This window comes from Rattus norvegicus, chromosome 6 (assembly GCF_036323735.1).
Source record: "Rattus norvegicus strain BN/NHsdMcwi chromosome 6, GRCr8, whole genome shotgun sequence".
Classification (NCBI taxonomy): Eukaryota; Metazoa; Chordata; class Mammalia; order Rodentia; family Muridae; genus Rattus; species Rattus norvegicus.
In genome coordinates this window covers 15,477,055-15,496,519 of record NC_086024.1, presented here as the reverse complement: position 1 = coordinate 15,496,519, position 19,465 = coordinate 15,477,055, and the positions used below count along the sequence as shown (strand labels likewise).

The window sequence follows — 19,465 nt, the reverse complement described above, 5'->3', positions numbered from 1 at the left end:
GTCTGCGGGAAACACCAATGTGGAGTATAGTCAAGCTGCAGAAGCCTAAAGGAGAAAGTTCCCCCAAGAGAAGTATTCCCTCCCTCTTCTGCTCAGAGCAGTTCGACCCTTTGGGGAAAGGAAAGTCGAAAAGCAGAACGGAATAGAAAAGAAGAGAAACTGAAGCCACCTTCTCGCCTTCCCCATCGCAGCGCTGTGACTAAACCACATCGGTTGTCCCCAACTCCTTTTAAGATAGCCGTCCATAGTCATAGCAAGCACAAAGGACACAAGCATCTAATGGCTTTAGACGGCTAGTCAGCATCACATCCACTCATGGCTGATGATATAGTAGTGGTGGTGTGCTGGCTGGACAGAACTCTGGTAAGGGCTCCGATTTGCGTCATAGTCTCCGTGTCAGCCTGATCCGACATAGTGTCATGTCGGGTTCTCAAAACAGCCCTGTGAAATCAATAGGGCTGGTATTATTAGCCCCATTCTGCAGATAAGAAACTATTTTTAGGTAAGTGGGACAAGGTATCATTGCCATCCTCGTTTTATGAATGAGGAGACTCGTTTTATACAAGCCGAGTGCTATAAATAGCTATGGAAGGAATGTAGACCCGTAGAAAAAATACACGGAAATTCAAAAACCGTTTAAAACCAGAAAGCAAAGGGAACACGCTGAGAGAGATACTCGTGGAGGCTGCTGATTCACCGCTGCTTCAGACTCACCACACATTCATAAACTGTTTTGACGCTAACACGACACTAGCCTTCCAAGCCTTGGTACGTAAGGGCGTGATTGACAGGACCGTCCCGTACAGGGCTCCATGCAACAGCACTCACGTGGATATGATGCAACCCTGCAGCATGGGTCAGGAGTGGCAGGTGTCCCTTAGACTTGACAGAGTACTGACCCTAAATCAGGGCCACTACGTAGATACTACAGACATAAATCTCAGGCTTTGTCTTCAGTTCTCCCTCAGCCTCGTCATCTGCTGTCGTCATCTGCTGTCTCCTCCAGTAACTTCTGTCCTGATCGTCCCTCCTGTCAATCGTATATTTTGTTTATGTCTATTTTAATAGTGTCCTTCTTTTTTAAGATAGGGTCTTGCTGGTCTCGAACCCCCGGTGACCCTCGTGCCACAGCATTGTAAGTGCTGTGCCTGGGCTCATAATTAATCTTTCTGTATTACCTTCTATGTTTCACCTTTGAAATCTGACTCTTAGGAGTTTTCTATCCTTACAAAAGGCTCTAACTTGGGAACAGAAACTGTTTCCACACCTTTGTGCTTCAAGTTTTCCTGTGCTTAATGATAAGCAAAATAGTTTAAAAGTACAGTTTCAGTTCGTGTTCAAAAGTTAAAGTCATGTAGCCGGGCGTGGTGGCACAGGTCTCTAATCCCAGCACTCAGGGGGCAGATCAGGTGGATCTTCATAAATCCGAGGCCAACCTGGTCTACATTGCAAGTCCCAGGACAACCAGGGCTACACAGAGAGACCCAGTCTCAAAAAACAAAACAAAACTGGCGTCATTTGTTATAAGTATAGTTAAAGATCCCAAATAATTCTAGGAATACATTAACTATTCCATGAAAAATATTTCCTCTTAATTTTACTAATTTGCTTATATTTCTTCTCTCTCCCTCTTTTCCCCCCTCTGCCCTTCCCTTCTTTTTTTTTTAATTTTTTTTAAAGATTTATTTTATATATGACGAGCACACTGTCACTGTCTTCAGACACAGCAGAAGAGGGCATCGGATCCCATTCCAGATGGTTGTGAGCCACCATGTGGTTGCTGGGATTTGAACTCAGGACCTCTGGAAGAGCAGTCAGTGCTCTTAACCGCTGAGCCAGCTCTCCAGCCCCCTTCCCTTCTTTCTTTCCCCTGAACGGGATCTTCTGTTTTCCAGGCTGGCCCGAAGCATGATGTAGCTGAGGGTAACTTGAATTCTGATGTTCTTGCCTCTGTGTCTCCAGTGCTGGGATTACAGATGTGCACCACCATTCAGGGTTTACGAAGAGTTAGGGACCACACCCAGGGCCGCAGGTATGCTAAGCAAGCTCTCTACCAGCCGAACTACACCCTAAACCCCGTTGTGTGTGTAGTTTTCTGATGGCAGGGTTATTGTTTTAAACGTGTGTTCCTTTGTTTGGTAACTCACAAATTTGAAATCTGTTTGTGTTATTGTCTCCAGAACAAATTCAAGAGTGGTCATTCCAGGCTGTGGTTGAGTTACATTTCTTAAAAGAGACAGTATCGTGTAGCTTAAATAAACAGATAGTTTATGTAACTATCAGGACTCGAAGGGATATCTATCCTAATTTAAAACAAACAATTTTTTTTAAAGTTTGTCAAAGGTTCGCAGCAGTTACATGTAATTGAAACTTGTCTACACTAGTAGTTTAACCAAAAGGAATTGTTTTGTTTTGTTTGAGTCAAATACTTGCTATGTAGCCCGGGGTGGCCTTAAACTCACAATCCTCCTGCCTCAACCTCTGAGTACTGAGATGATAGATATGAACCTGCATGCTTTGCTTCTGAGTAGGTTTTTGCTGGACAGAGTTGCAGCCGAATGAGAGAAAATACAGGATGCTCAGTTAAATGGGGAGCTGCTCAGGGAAGCTTCCACCTGTCCTCACCTCCCCAGCATGGGATTGGAGCCTGGGCCTCTACCCTGGGCTTTGTTTCTGTTTACTGATGTGAGTTCTGAGAACTGAACTCAGGCTCTCACATTTGCAAAGCCAGCACTTTACCAACGGAGCCATCCCCAGCTCCCTTCATTGAACAGAGCACCATCAGAGGTAGGGTCATGTGATAACCTTTGGGTGATTCAATTTTTTTTCTATACTGGCAAAGAATGTAAAATAAGAATGTGACTTTATCATAAATATCTCTAGTGTCATTACTATATAGAAATATATACAAATAAGAATAAAAACTTAGTTTTACTCAGAGTATTAATAGTAATTAATTAATTACAATTTAGTTACCTGTGTGCTTTTGGTAAGGTCATATTTATTTTATCTCTGGTAAAATAAAAGTTTCGTGTCTAACTGAATCAGCGGCATAATTATTTTTGTCAGAGTAATAAAAAAACGAGTGGTTTTCCCACTTTTGGGAGTGGCATGGTCTTTAGAAGCTCCCAGGAGACATCATTCAGATAAGGTCACACTAAATAGAAGTTAGCTCACCAGATTAAAAATAGATTGTCTCAGTGACTCAGCAGGTAGCCTGCTGTTATCACCCACTGAGAACATCCTAATTCTTCCTCTGCTGCGTCAGAGGCCGTTCCAGCGGCTTTGTCGGGATTAGCTCGTTTGGCTACTAGAAATAAGATCACAGTATATCTAGGATGGTCTAAGAGGTGAGACCATTATGGGTCAGACTCTAGCTAAGAATACATAGACGTGCATTCAGACCTACCTATATGAGCTCCTTTCTCTGAGAATATTCCGTGTCACATTCTGGAAGAAGTATAATTAAGCCCATATTCAAAATAACGATTTGCTTCTTTTAATAAATGGGCAATGGCGTCAGCTTAAATTGGACGCGAACAGAGGAATCAGGTTACAGAGAGAACTGAGCTCTGGTTTCTAGAGCAAGGACCGGGGATGTGACTTTCCACTTGCAAAAGCAAGCGTTCCTCTCTCACACCAAGGAGAGGAGAGTGACTGTGACAGCCTGAGTCTCCTGCCACACGGTTCACAGCCACCCTCTAAGTTTACCTCCAGTCCATTTGCCTACATACCTTTCAGACCACATCATCTTTAGATGGTATATTAATATTAATCCACCCATTTTATCAGTCCTTTGGAGGTTTACTTCCTCTCCTAGTTTGTTTGTTTGTTTTGGTCAACTTAACATAAATCATAGTCACTTGGGAAAAAGGCATCTCAATTGCAAAATCATCTCGGACTGGTCCGTGGGTACACTTGTGAGGCATTTTCTTGATTAATAATCAATGTAGGGGGTTGGGGATTTAGCTCAGTGGTAGAGCGCTTGCCTAGCAAGCGAAAGGCCCTGGGTTCGGTCCCCAGCTCCGAAAAAAAAGAAAAAAGAAAAAAAAGAATAATCAATGTAGGATGGTCCAGCTCACTGTGGGTAGAACATTGGGCAGGTGGTCCTGGGTTCTATAAGAAAGCAGGCTGATCAAGTCATGAGGAGCAAGCCAGTAAACAGGCTTCCTCCATGGCCTCTGCCTCAGTTCCTGCCTCCAGGTTCCTGCCTTGAGTTCTTGCCCAGGGTTCCCTCAGTGATGGAGGATGATCTGAGAATTATAAGCTGACATAATAAACCCTTTCCTACCCGAGTTGCTTTGGGCCAAAATGTTTTACCATATGTGGCTTTCTTTCTTTGACCCTTTCTTTCTGTGAAGCCCCCTTTCTCCCAACAATCTGTCCTTTATCGTTTTAATTTGCATGTCACAAGAAAAGAACCTAATGATGCAGAAAAGGTTGTTTTTTTCTCCCCTATATCCACATTCGGGCATGACCAAGAAAAGTCACCCCAAGCTCCAGGACAACCAGGGAGGGTCTCACACCTAAATAGAGTCTCCTGGAAGCCCTCATGAGGAGTAGAAGGCACTGTGGTTTAGATGTGTCCCCCACAGGCCTTCTGTTGGAAACCCGATACTCCATGCAGCAGTCGAGAAGCAAGGTTAAGGAAAGAGGAGGAGACCACAAACAAAGTCTCTGCCCTCAAGGCTGGATTAATGCTATCCTGAGACTCCTTTCTATCCTTGTGATAGTAGGCTTTGTCCTCTCTTGGTCACTGTCTTGCTGTCTCTTGCTCTTTCGAATTCCACTGAAGAGACACGAATCACGAGAGCCCTTACCAGGCATCAGCAAGGTGCTCTTGGACTTTCGGTGAAATATATTTCTTTTCTTTATAAATTTGATATACTATGGCATAACATAAAAAGGGCTAACACGGAAGGCCCATTTCCCCTCCAGAACACCTCTAGAAATCCCTGACTCTTGGTAGGCTGGTTAAAGCTGCAACGGAGGTAAAAGAAACTCAGCACAATGCATGCAGGTGATGCTGCAAAGGACTTGTTAATATATTTGTTTAGGAGCTCTCAAGCCACACAAGTGGAATTTAGCTAAGGGAGCACTGCCTCCAAAATACCTCAAAGATAAGTCATGTGCTAGCCAAGCCTGTTAGAGGTGAGCAAAATGTAGGACATGAGGATGTAAATATCTACTCTCCAGGATGGACCAGGCATGAGCCTCTGCTCACACAAGGAGAGACAGCACTGACTTATAACCAGTCAGTAGGGCCGGTTCCCTGATACAACAGCAGCTCAAGGGCAGTGGTTTAGAATCACAACCAATTTCAAGTTCTGCTCTGCCATTAGGTCTCCTGTGCTTATCAGGAAAAACATAATTTTACCAGATAGGCGAGAAGCCCTAGATAATGACTATTAGGAGGTTGGGGTCAGTAGTGTTCATAGTATCATCCTGGCAAAGTCCAGTACCTTTGCTGGATAACTTTCCTGTCTGCCTAAGAGGCCAGGCTTGCTTGCGGTCTCCTTAGATTGTAACCTGGGGTTGGAAACTGGAAGTGGGTTAGGGAGGGCCGTGTTTGTGGCTGTAGAAGTCTAAGATGTGCACGTGTAAGGAATGTGTAAGGAACGGCTTGCATCAGGGGCTGACTCTATGTGGGTGTTAGCCACAGTGTGCCAGGTGCTCTCTAATAAAGTGCTTGTTTTTCTTCCCAAAGTGTGCAGTGGTTTCTCACTGGGAAGCCACATTGTTTCTACAACACCAGCACCCGTCTAAAACTACCCCGGCAGCCTCCGGATGTTAAGTGCTGAAGAGCTAAGGACAAGTGAGATATGGTCCTGACCAATTTTCGTTTCTGTTGGTTCCTTTTCCTCCAGAATTGAGGGTTTTACCACAACTTCTCTCTGTTTCCTATCATGTGGGAAGAGTCATTAGTCACAGCGAAGAGTCAGAAAGCTCTAATTACTCCAGGCTTATAGCTAGGCCTGGCAGCACAGGCCTTAATCCTAGACTCTAGCAGCAGGGATAGTCATATCGCTGTTCGTTTCAGGCCAACCTGTCTATACAATGAGTTCCAAGCCAGCCAGGGGGGCATAGAGAGACCCTGTCACAATCAATCAATCAATCAATCAATCAATCCATCCATCCATCCATCCATCCATCCATCCATCCAACCAACCAAACAAACAAAACAAAAACAAAAACAAAAATAATCTTACAATGAGTTCCCAGTGTTGCCAGTGGTGTCTCTTGGGAAAATCTCACGTATAGACCAGGTTGACCTAGCTACCTGTGCTTCTAAATTCTTGTCACTATGGAGAAATAATTTAGGGATGAGACAAAGGCAAAGTAAGAAATGTGGAGGAAGGTTTATTACTGGGTATTCTAGGGTGGGTGTGGGCTTCTCAAGAGAGTGGTTTCTGGCTGAGATTTAGGATAGTCCATTGAACAGGCAAAAATAAGGGGAGAATTATTCATGAGTACAGGGTGGGTGATGGACTGGGGGTGGGGTAGAAAGCGGGAAGTTCCGGGACTGGGTCGGGATTTTCCTTGAATGGAGTTGGCGCCTCTTTTCTATTTTAATATAGGTTTTCCCAGGTATCATATGCATGATTGCAGCACACAGCTTCGCAAGGCGTTGATGGGAGATGTGTTTTTAATGATGCAAAGGAATACGTAGAGAGCAGTTTCGAGAGGCCTAGAATGGTCACAGGACATCCTGCATACAGTTTTGCTGTTGCACGAGCCTCTATGAACTGAGTTTGTGTTTCTACTAGTCTCTTAGCCCACCTCACTGTCTCAGATCTGCGTTAACACAGGAGTCCCAAAAACTCAGAAGGTTGTGCACAAGTGCACATCACAACCTCAATAATTACCCTGTAAATTATCCTACATTAAGGCTCTGCCCCAGGCCTCTGCCCTGGGCCTCCGCAGTCTTTTGGGAATGGTTTCAATTTGTCTTTCCAGGGTTTGTGTGTTGAGAGCCTGGTGCTCGGGGCAACAATACTGGGACATGGTGTTGCTTTTAAGAGGACCTAGTACAGTGCTTCTGTGACCTAGTAATTTCTTTACTGTTTTAGGAAGAAAAGCTTAAAGAGCACATTGCACAGAGGCAGTGGGCTGGGCAATATTGGAATTCTGCTTTGACCCTCACCTAATAATCTCTTAAAGGATCCATCTACCTCTAGACCAGACCACACCCGTCACACAGCATTCAAGAGGACAAAGGGAGGAAGACAGGGAGTCCAAAGTCAGCCAGGGCTACTTAGTGAGACCCTGTCTCAGAATAAAACCAGGAAATCAACCAATAAACAAAATAAAGGTTCCTCCACTCGACATTACTGTGCTAAGAATAAGCATCTGACACAAATCCTTGGGATAGGATTTAAAACCATAGGATCAGGGCTGGCAAGATGACTCAGTGCGCTAAGGCTCTTGCTGTCAAGCTTGTGTTTGGTTCCAGCTGGGATCCACACAGTGGAAGTGAAACACTGACTCCTGAAAGTTGCACACACACACACACACACACACACACACACACACACGCACGCACGCACGCACGCACGCACGCATGCACGCACGCATGCACGCACGCACACACGCGCGTATGGACATACATACGCCCATGCACAGGTATGTGACCACATAACAAATCCCATAGCTGCAACGTTAAACATAAAAATAATATATCTTGGGTTTGGGGGGGTTATTTGCTTCATTTTATGAAACATGTAGTTTTGCTATGTAGTCCTGACTAGTCTGGAACTCTAGGTAGACATGGCTGGTTTAGAACTCACTGAGGTCTACCTGCTTCTGCTTCCTGAGTGCTGAAACTAATTGTGGGCAACACCACAGTCAGGGAAAACCCATATAGTTAAGTCTATCTGTGCACTACATAACCATAAGCACATGGAGAGATAATAAAACCCAGAGCTGTGCGCACATCCTTAAAAGCATTCTATCAGAGAGCTACACCCAGGATATTAAAACAAATACATGAAATTGTAAATGGATGACATAAGTTTGAGGCTGCTGAGTGACTGTAAGACTAGATCCAGTGTAAACAAATGGTCCAGCTATTGAAAAGAAGGAGAAAGACTCACTTTTCTCTCTTCCTGCGTGATTTATTTCTCTGGGCTTTTCAGAAGGCCATGAATCTTCTTAATGGCTAACCAAACCTCTGACCAGTGCCCACACTCAGGAATGATTTCCGAGGACCCAGAGGTCTCTCTAAAACGTAATCACCATGGATGCTGACTCTCTGTCCCACCCACCAGCTCCTGAGGGACGCTTGGGCCTGCCTGCTTTGCCATCTGACTCTGAACCGTGGAACCTACAACGTTGGTCTTGGGTTGTATCTGCTTAGCCATAAAAAGCATTGGATTTCTTTCTGTCTTTACAAGCTTTTCAAGCGAGCTGTCAGTTTGTCTCCCATTCTGATTTAATGCTTAGTCAGTGGTAGAACAATTTTCTTTCTCTTCTTCAGAGAAATATTTTCCTGGGTTGGAAGATTTTGTTTTTCATTGTGTTTTCCCAATACTACTGTAGGCTATCCTTTTCCAAAGGTGGCACAGTGATGCTAAGCACTTTTCAACAAAACCATTTATCCTCTCCAGTTCCAGTAATAACAGAGAATGTGTGTGGTGGTGTCTTCGTCAGTCAGTGTTCTATCACTGTGAAGAGACACCATGGCTACCAGCAACTCTTACAAAGAAAAACATTTAATTGGGGCTAGCTTACAGTTTCAGAGGTTTAGACCATTATCATCATGGCAGGAAGCATGGTGGCATACAGGCAGACATGGTGCTGGAGAAGGAGCTGAGATCAATAGCAGCTGAGATCTGGATCTATAGCAGCAGGAAGAGAGAGACTCTGGACCTGGCTTAGGCTTTTGAAACTTCAAAGCCCACCCTCAATGACACACTTCCTCCAACAAGGCCACTCCCACTCTAATAAGGCCACGCCTCCTAATCCTTCTCAAATGGTGCCACTCCCTGATGACAAGGCATTCAATATATATGAGCCTATGAGGCCATTCTTATTCAAACCAACATAGACATTATTATTTTTGCTTTTCTTCCTTTCTACCCTGTTACTAAAGTAGTTAGAGGGATCTTATTGTTAACCCAGCACTAGAGGTTAACTTTAATCTATATCCTTCTGAACAGATAAACTTAGGTTTTCTCTCGTCAGGTCCACATTCTATATATGCTTATCCATTTGCCTCATCAGAGCTAAGAAGACACATCATGTCAGACAATATGACTTCTCACTTTTTATGCTTATTTAGTATCTAGAAATGAATTCCCGCTTGAGCTTGGAGGATCATCCTCCTGTCCTAGTGTCTACGGAGCACTTGAGAATGGCTGCCTAATTCACACACCCACAGCTGCTGACAGACGCCAGCTTCCGTATAACGTCACCAATACTCAGTATCTCTCATTGTAATCACTGCCAACGGGGTGCTGTTTTTAAATCTGCATTTATCTCTCCCCATGACTCAGAATCCTTTCACGTGTTCTGTGAGCATTCGTATTTATTGTGCTAGTCGTCTGTTCACACCCTTTCATTGACCCTCCTGCTCTTCTTCCTCCTCCCCCACCCACTTTTTCTGTCTCTCTTCCTTTTCTTCCTCCTTTTTTTTTTTCTTTTTGGAGACACTAAAGTCTCCAAAGCCTCCTTAGGACTCTCTTTGTAGCCGAGGCTGGCCTTTAGCTCATGATACTTCTGCTTCCAGAATTCTAGCAGTAAGTGTTTGTGCCAATGTAGCTGGCTTCTCTATCCACTCCCAGTCATTTATACCATAAATGATATCATTTATACCATAGTTACTGCAGTGTTGGAGCTGCTCTCTCCGTGACTGTACAACCTGGCTCTGGCCTCCTCAGCTTCATCTCTTAGCCTATCTGATATACTCCTTATAACTCTCTGCATTTCTGCCCCTCTGAGTTTTAGCTGGGGACCCAATCCAGGGCCCTGTGCATGCTAGGTAAGAGCTCAACTACTGAGCTACACTTTCAGCCTCAAGGCAAATATAAATCTTAACTATCAAAGAATACTACGATGGAATGAAGCTAAGAGAAGTCTAAAGGGCTCCAAAAAAGCCATTTACTTACTGATTTAACAGATATCTGTTGGAAATAAACTCAGAGATGAAGCTGGGAAGTTAAGAGCCTATTTCCAAGCTTCCAACTCCAGAGCCAAACAACCTCGTTGATAACTTGGGAACCTGGGACCAGAAAGCTGATGGTCCCATGAGCAAGCCATCTTAGCTGTGACCCAGAGCACCAGGAAGCTTCTTGTAGATGCTGTGCTAATGGGGCCATACTGACTAACACAGATGAGAGCCTGAGAGAGATTACACTCTCATGCAGGGCAGAAGAGGATAACACAGTAATGAAAAAACTCAGTCAGTAGAGGGAGGAACAGAGCTGCAGGGAGGTGCTATTTTAGTAGGGTTGTTGGGGAAGGCTTTGATGAAAAAGTGGTGTTTGATGATGAGAAAACAAGGAAACAAACCTCATTTGAGAGGTTTGTAGGCTGAGGAGAGGGCAAGCAGGACACCTGAGAGTGACCCTGGCAAGCTTAAGGACTGGAAAGGAGTCACATACAGTGGAAAAGGGCATGTGGGGCTGGGAGAACCCGGGAAGACAAAAGAGGCCCCCACACAGGGAATACTGTAGGTGGGTCCAGCACAGTGGTTTATTAGACATCTGTGTTTCTTCATTCTAGTTCCCCAACAATCTCATTGGGGTTTTTTTGAGACAGGGTTTCTCTATGTAGACCTGGCTGGCCTAGTCAGTGTCAGTGGCAACAGTCTCTTTAGCTTGGTTTCCCCCGGGAGGAGCAAGCATACTTGGTGAGCTGACTGAATCATTTTCTTCACCGTTTTCTGGAGAGAGGTTCTGTAGTGGGCTTGTGTTTATGATGATTCTGACCTTCTTGGAGCATTGAGCCATGGTGTATATGAAAACTCTTTCTAATCAAAAAACTGAGGGGCTGGTAGTGGTTCAATTCTACACTTCCGTGGCATGCTTGGGTTCTCTAGTACTGAAGAGAGTGAACAGCCAGGGTGGAGGAACCACCAGAAGCTCTCCAGCGTGGATACATTTACCCTCTGGTAACAATTGGTAACTTCTGGACACCCTGCCTTTGACACTGAGAGCACCTGCTGTGGTTTGGTTATCACTGTGGTCCACGGGCTCCTGCCTTTGAACACCCAGTCCCCACTTGGTGTTGCTGCTCTGAGGTGCAGGGACTAGCCTGAAGAAGTGGGTCACTAGAGGGTGGGCCCTGAGGAGATTCACCTAACCCTGCTTCTAGCTCCAGTCACTCCGATTCCTGGCCTGCCCAAACCCGATGTATTTCAGACATATACTCCGAACATCAGGCAGAACTCTATGCTTTCTCCATCATAGAGAAATGTCATCTCTTAAAGTCTGAGGATAGTAAATAAACCCTCCCTCCCTTCCATTCCTTCTCTATGGTATTTAGCCACAAGAGAAAAAAAAAGATAAAAAGATTAGCCTACAATTAAATAATGGGTAGAGGACAAAGACCCTAGGAAAATATACAATGTACAAGACAGTCCCTGTCACAAAGAATTATCCCATTTGAAACGTCAGTGTAGCCTGAGCGAGCAGCCAGGGTTCGAGAACTGGAGCAGAGCAGGAGGAGGCAAAGCAGCACTGGGAAGTAGAACACGTGAGAAAGGAACCACATAGGCAGGGGAGCACGTGGCTTAAAATGGAGCCATTCCGAGGCCTCAGGATGAGGAACAGAGAAGTCAGAGGGCGTGGTGATGTCCTTCTGATTCTGAGGTGTGAACCGGATACCTTATACCGCTCCAGAAGTAAGAAAAAATGAACCCATTTCGGTGTGCGTGCGTGGGTGCGTGCGTGGGTGCGTGCGTGGGTGCGTGCGTGGGTGCGTGCGTGGGTGCGTGCGTGGGTGCGTGCGTGGGTGCGTGCGTGGGTGCGTGCGTGGGTGCGTGCGTGGGTGCATTGTGTTTTCGGTTCTAAATGTGAGCACTCAAGAGTGTAAGAGGGAAAGATTGTGAGTTTCTGGGCTACAAGATTCTGCACTGAAAAAAATTACATGTAGGCTGGAGAGATGGCTCAGCGGTTAAGAGCACTGACTACTCTTCCAAAGGTCCTGAGGTCAATTCCCAGCAACCACATGGTGGCTTGCAACCATCTGTAAAGAGATCCGATGCCGTCTTCTGGTGTCTGAAGACAGTTACAGTGTACTTATATATAATAAATGAATAAATCTTTAAAAAAAAAAAAAAAGGAGGTTGGGGATTTAGCTCAGTGGTAGAGCGCTTGCCTAGGAAGCGCAAGGCCCTGGGTTCGGTCCCCAGCTCCAAAAAAAAGAACCGAAAAGAAAAAAAAAAAGCAAAGCCAAGGGGTTGGGGATTTAGCTCAGTGGTAGAGCGCTTAAGCAAAGCCAAGGGGTTGGGGATTTAGCTCAGTGGTAGAGCGCTTGCCTAGCAAACGCAAGGCCCTGGGTTCGGTCCTCAGCTCCAAAAAAAAAAAAAAAAAAAAAAAAAAAAATTACATGTAAAAAATAAAATATGCTTGCAGGGACTGCAGAAGGGAGAGAGGGGAGAGTACAGGGGAGGGGGAGGAAGGGGGAAGGGAGAGGGGGAAGAGAGCGAATGGCTGAGGACAGGGGCAGGCATGAGGCTGCTGAAGAGGCAGAGCAGGTGAGGGCTGTGAAAATATTCAGAGGCTGAGAGAGGAGTTGAAGGCCTGCTTCTGTAAGACAGTGAGTGACTTTGGTAAAATCGTACAATTTTTTTTTTCAGAGTATTGTCACATTTTAGACATCAATTCCTCCTCCCCCAGCTCCGTCCTATTAACTAGAGCACTCAAATCTCTCCTAACTGCTCAAACTCTCAATAGCTCCTTTGCAAAGAGACTTTTGTTTTCGTTGGTAAATCTCTGCCTCATCAAATCCTTAAATCCTGTAAGTCCCAAACACATTCTCAGACTTGACTCCAGATAACAGCATTTCTGGAACATTCTCTTCCTTTCTTCCCCAGACAACCTCCAGCACCTTGGAATTATTTAGAAATTATTGCCAAGGTCGGCCTCTGTGAAATCAGGAAGCAGGTTATTGGATTCCAGAGCACAGCGAGCCTGCGGCTGTTTTTCTCTCAGCAGAAGAAAGGGGTGCGCGCACCCGTGAGCCTGGGAGTTTGCATCCTTGTTTCAGCACTAGCTAGGAGCCGTGAGACCTTCTCCCATTAAAATACATTTTTATTTGTTTATTTTTTAGTTTAGGCTTGGGGTGAGCTCAAGGGTAAAAATACTCCCCTAGAATAATTATACAACAGCTACGGAAAAACTACCTGAATTTTGCCAGAGATCCTAACAAAAACATTTAATACACCTACTGCAGTATGATTTTTTATTTTTTTTTATTTCTTTTTTTTAAGTATAGGTATTTTGACCGTATCTGCATATGTGTACCATGCGTGTGCCGGTGCCCAGGGAGGCCAGCAGAAGGTGTCAGATGCCCTGGAACTGGAGCTACCATAGCAGTACTGGGAACTGAACTCCAATCTCAAGGGCAACACGTGCTCGGAATCCTGAGTCATCTCTGAAGACGCAATTCATTGCCTCTACACTTGATCTGAGTTCCTAGGCACACTTCAGAACTATTACAGATTTAAAAAGGTTTTCTGAGGAGATTATATATATATATATATATATATATATATATATATATATATATAGTTGAACTCAGGACCTTCTCGTGCCTAGTAAGAGCTCTACCACTGAGCTCTCCTATCCCAACTTCTAATATGTTTACTTTGAAAATTACCCAACTTAAGTGGGCACAGTGTGGCACGTCTATAGTTCCTGTTCTTGGGAGGCAGAGGTAGGAGATCAAGGGCATCCTTGCTTATATAATAAGTTCTGGGGCCAGCCTGGGCTACATGAAACCTTAAAGTGGGGTTTGTGGGTGGGAATCAAATGTAAAAAACCTGGAAAATTAAAACATTAAGGTGCACCTTTTACCCAGTTTCCTGTCCTCACTTCTGTAAGTGTGTTTTCCCTTTCTTTCTGCTTCTATCTGATTAACTAAGGCACTGAAATATCAAGTTCTGTGCATCAGGAAACTTTATCCTTCAACATTAATAGGCATCTCCTAAGACCAAGGACATTTTGTATTATTAAACTTCAGAATGGACTCCCCACAGGAAACTTAAGATTAGAATGACTGTTAGAATTCTCTAATACATATTCGAACTTTAAAAGTTGTTCCTCGCAGGGCTGGAGAGGTGGCTCAGCCGTTAAAGGCTAGGCTCACAACCAAAAGTTGTTCCTTGGATGACCTTTGAAACTATTTTTCCCCTCTAACTTAGAATGTAATTGACATTCATGTCTATCTAGACTTACTTAATTTATAAATGTCATTTGTTTTACCCTTTCTGCTTTTTTTTTCTTTTTTTTTTTTCAGAGCTGGGGACCGAACCCAGGGCCTTGCGCTTGCTAGGCAAGCGCTCTACCACTGAGCTAAATCCCCAAACCCCGCTTTCTGCTTTTTTGTCACACTAATTTTTTTCCCTGTTTTTTGTTTAGCCTGAGACACATTCCTCTGTATAGCCCTAGCTGTCCTGGAACTCTCTCTGTAGACCAGGCTTGCCTTGGATTTAGAGATCTGCCTGCCTCTGCCTCCTGAACGCTGGGATTAAAGGTGTGTGCCACTACTGCTTGGCTATGTTTTTTATGCTATGGCCTTGTTTAGTGTGAGCAAGACCTTGGGCTCTAAAAAGACTGAAATATGGCTACTGTACACAACATAATGGCCTCGTATTTTCATATGCACACATATTTCTAATTAATATATTATAAAATATAATTAATGTTTTATTATATATAATATAATTAATATTATAAGCAGAATTGTTGTAGAATGACCCACAATCTCAAATCAGTTTGTTTCTCTCTGGTTAGTTTAAGGTTACGAGAAAGCATTGTGGGGTAGGCATGTCTGTGTTCCCTAGTACTCAGTAAGCAGCAACAGGTCTTGACAAGCTCACGGCCACCCAGGGCTATGCAATGAGACCTCCAGCTCCAAAACCAAAGCAGAGCACTAGAAGCTGGTCCAGGGGTAAGAGCCCCAAATCCTCTTTCAGAGGACATATGTTTGATTCCAGTCAAAATGCAAGTCAAGAACAACCTTTCCCATCAAAACAAAGAAACAAACCCATAAGCCTGGTCACAGCAGGGGTCACAGCCTGGAACCCCAGCACCCCAGAGTCAAAGGTAAGAGGATGAGGAGTTAGGGGCCTGCCAGGGTCACCTGATGCCGTGCCCTAAACAAACGACTTTGTGAACGCCCTGGGCAGACACTGCAAGTCCTGCAGGAGGTTCTTCCGATCCGGACTGAAAGTGCTATCAGCTCAGCTCATATTCCGTTTCCTAAAAATCACACCTATAGAGCTGTAAAACGGTCTAGGATACACGGACTCACAAAGTGCAGTAGTCCCTGGGAACAGCCTGTGACTCTCATGACTCTCTCAGAGTTGGGCGAAGGTTGAGAAAGCCTCCCCCCACTCCACGGGGAGGGCCGGAGGAATGTGCTGTGAGTTTCCAGTCTTTCACAGCTCCTGCCTCCGCTCCACTGAGACGTCGTCTCAGGCTTCTCTGCTGCAAACTTGCACTGATTTTTGATTGTATGTTGACGGGTGTGTCACCTTACTGTGGCCCCACAATCCGTTCTGCTGGATCACTTCGTTCAGATGTCGTCTTGGGTCTCGGAGACAGCTAAGTGGTAGAGCCTTGTCTAGAGTGAGTGAGACCTTGGGGTAGAGCCTTGTCTAGAGTGAGTGAGACCTTGGGCTCTGTCTTTAGCACTGACAGAGAGTACTGAGATCAGTCTTTTGATGACTGTGAGCTTAGGGCCAGGCAAGGACAAAGGTAACTGAATTCGTCCTTACTGGATTTGATTAAATGACCCTGCTCACGTAAAAAATCAAACATTATGGATGCTGGAAAGTGACCTCAGTGGTTAAGAGCACTTACTGCTCGAGCCTGAAAAGGACATAAATTTGGTTCCCAGCACCCATATGGCTGCACAGACTGCCTGTACCACCAGTACCAAAGGATCCAACGCCTTTTTCTGACCACCAAGGTTCTCTTCTTGCATGCATGTGGCATTCACATAATCACTCAGGCATGCACACATAAAAGTGTGTGTGTGTGTGTGTGTGTGTGTGTTTGTGTGTGTTGCTGAAGAAATAAAGTTTCATAGGTGTGAGAAGCAAAGTTATAAAAACAAGGTTTTGAAAACACATCTGGTGGTCAGGATGCTTATGACAAACTTGTGACCTTTCTGAGAGATACATCTGATACCAGGATGCCCAGTGAGATGATAAAGTTTTGGTGATCAAGATATTGAGGCAATTCTGACTAAGCTGATTAAGACAAAACAAAAACAACTGTTCTCAGAAAGACCCCCTACCCCTCCCTGTGGTAAATTCTGAGAACAACTGCAAGATGTCATCCTGACCCTGCCCAACCACCCAGTTCACACCCCCCCCACCACCACCACTCTAAGAGACGTGCCAACTTAGCCCTTTCCCAGTGATTCTCCAAGGCCAGGCATAGGGCTGGATCAACTGAGCCAAGAACAGCCCCTTGAGCAGGCCAGCCAATACCTGACCAGATCCTTTGTCCTGTGTACCACCAATGAGAACAGGCCAGCTAACCCTGTTGCTGAAGTCTGCCCTCCGTAATGAATAAAAGTTGTGTGCTTTTTGGGTTCGGGGTTGCCTCTCCCTGTGTGGATGAGCAACCCCACATATGTGGATTAAAAACCTTATACCCTCATGCTATTGCAGTGGTCACTTTGTCAATCTGTGCTCTGTGGGTTGCGCTCCTGAGGTAAGGCCACTATGGGGTCTTACAACAGTGCAGGATGTGGTGGTATCTTTAATCTAAGCATGGTCTACAGGTCGAGTTCAAGGCCAGCTAGAGTCCTGTGGTTAAACCCTGTCTGGAAAAAAAAAAAAAAAGACATTCTATTCAGGTCCTTTGAGATGACCAAAAATTCACTGAGTTCCATTACTCTGAAGGAGTCCAGAGTTCTGAGGCATATGTGCCTGGAAGAAAAGGGACACAATTCTGAGGAGCAGCCAAAGGGCTGTAGGAGCATTGGCAAACTTCTACTGGGGAGTCATGGCAAAAACATCTCTGACTGTCATGTTGATTGGCAAGTGTCATAGAGACCAACAAGAGCTCAACTGAAGAGAAAGAGAATCATAAGGGAGAAAGGGTCATAGGGGCAGCCTGGGGCTGAGGATGGTCAAAACCTCAGGGCAGAAGGTAAGGGAGGTGAAATAATGCCCAGGGCCAGCCCACACACATACAAACCACCAGAGGCTCCCACAGAAGTGAGATTGCTGAAGTCCCCACAGGGAAATAAACTCATCACCCAGAAATCGGTGGAAAAACAAACAAAACAACAGCAACGAAAACTTGCCTGTCTTGAGCTTGACCCAGAAGGAGAATAAAACTCAAACAAACAAACAAACAAGCAAACAAACCAACAGACAAAAAGAAAACCTCTTGGAAGGTTTGTTACACAAGTGGTGTCTCTTGACTCACATTCAGCTGAAAAGCATGCTTCCTGTAGGTCTGAACCTCAGCTGATCAGAGAACTTGAAGTCCTCCTCCCAGATTAGTAACTGCCTTAGGCAATAGGCAAGGTGACCACAGCTTCAGCCTGGACCTCAGGGAAATGACATGGATCAAATACCAAGGTTAGCCATTCAGCTCTGTCTCCATTTGTCTGTCATCTGTCTGTCTGTCAGACAGAGAGTAAACAAAAAACCTAACAACACAAAGAAATGAAGCACCCAGGGCAAAGTCCAGCAAAATTAAAACAGTGCGATCAGATCCACGAAGATCACAGACGTTGCAGTTAGAGTCATCTGAGTTTAGGGCCCCTGCAGTAGCTCAGTGGCGGAAAGCTTGCCTGTCCTGTGTTGAAATCTACTTTTCTAAACCCACCACTATGAGGGATGGGAGGAAGGAGAAAGAAAAAACTTGCTGTGTTTAACATACTGAAATAAATAAATAAATAAATAAATAAATAAATAAATAATAAATAAATGCTTTAAAATATGAGCAAAACCCCAAAAGGCTGTAAAGCTGCATCCTAACGGGATGAAGAGGACTTGGGAGGCAGCTCACTGGATACTGCCTGTTCTACAAGCATGGAGTCTTGAGTTTGGACTCCTAGCACCCATGTAAAAAGCCAGTTGTGGTGGGGAAGTGCTTTGGGGGGTAGAGGTAGGGGGATCTGGAGGGGCTTGCTGGCCAATCAGTCTAGCCAAATAGGCTGAGTTCCAGGATCAGTGGGAGACCCTGTTTCCAAAAAAAAATAAAGTAGAAAGAGAAGTACCTGAGGTTGACCTCGGACCTTCATATGCCTGTATGTTTACCTGTTCATACACATCTACACACACACACACACACATGTACGTACACACACACACACACACACACACACACACACACACACACACCCCAAGATATGAAAAATCAAACAGATTTTAGAGATAAAAACATGAAACACCATACTCACCATACTTGACGACTAAGAGATGGATCACACGTGAGAATAGATACAGCTGAGGAAGAGTCTGGTCCCTTCCAATCCTAGAGCTGTGGTTTTGTTCAGGCAGTTTCTAAATTCCAAACTTGGTCAGAGCTCCAGTTCAGGCCAGCTTTGGTCTAGGAGCCACGGGATTGGAGGTGTTATCTCGTTGGCTCCTCCTCTCCTCTCTGTTCCCCCGACCTCTGATCCTGACTGCTTCATGAAGTACTTTAGTCAAAAAGGGCCAGAGAGAAAGGGACACAGGCTTGTGTGCCTGCTTCTGGCTCATCTGGCATGAGTATGTTCTGGGTATGAAGGCCTTTCTCTAAGATGTTCTCTCACAGGCTGCCTTTCTCATTCACCTGCTCTCAGTAGATGTCATGCAGACAACACTTTACTGGCTATCTGCCTTTTGAGGTTCTTTTACCCATGATTCCTTTCCAGGTGACCCCAGGGCACCATTTCACATGGCTTCTACATCATTCCTTGAGCTATAATCACCTTGACCTATTGTCATGAGAGTCCTGTTCACACCTAACACTCCCTACATTCAGGAGTTAGCATTTAGCATTTAGCATGTAGGCATTTAGCCACATGCCTACACTTCAGGCTCAGAGTCATTGTGCAAACTCCAGAGGCATTTTCTAGAATCTCTCCCCCCAACTGGTGGGCATCCAACCCAGCATCCTGTGCATGGTAGACAAGCAGTTTAGTGACCTGAACCACACCTCAAGATCCTTTCACTTCCTTTGAAGGGTGCCCTCCCTGTACTATGGAAAAGGGAAGGAGAGAGAGAGAGAGAGAGAGAGAGAGAGAGAGAGAGAGAGAGAGAGAGAGAGAATCCCAGTCTTCTCTCCCA

General features: G+C 45.0%; 1 protein-coding gene across 2 annotated transcripts in view; it reads right to left on the bottom strand.

The window, feature by feature from the left end:
* Positions 1-18,921, bottom strand: part of LOC134479312 (cilia- and flagella-associated protein 251-like) — a 39,288-nt gene extending 20,367 nt beyond the window's left edge. The window contains exon 1 of one of the 2 annotated variants that reach the window (XM_063262735.1): positions 18,595-18,921. The gene's annotated coding sequence lies outside the window, so the exon portion shown is untranslated. The remainder of the gene's footprint in view (positions 1-18,594) is intronic. The other variant, XM_063262734.1, reaches the window with a different exon arrangement.
* Between the last annotated feature and the right edge of the window lie 544 nt (positions 18,922-19,465).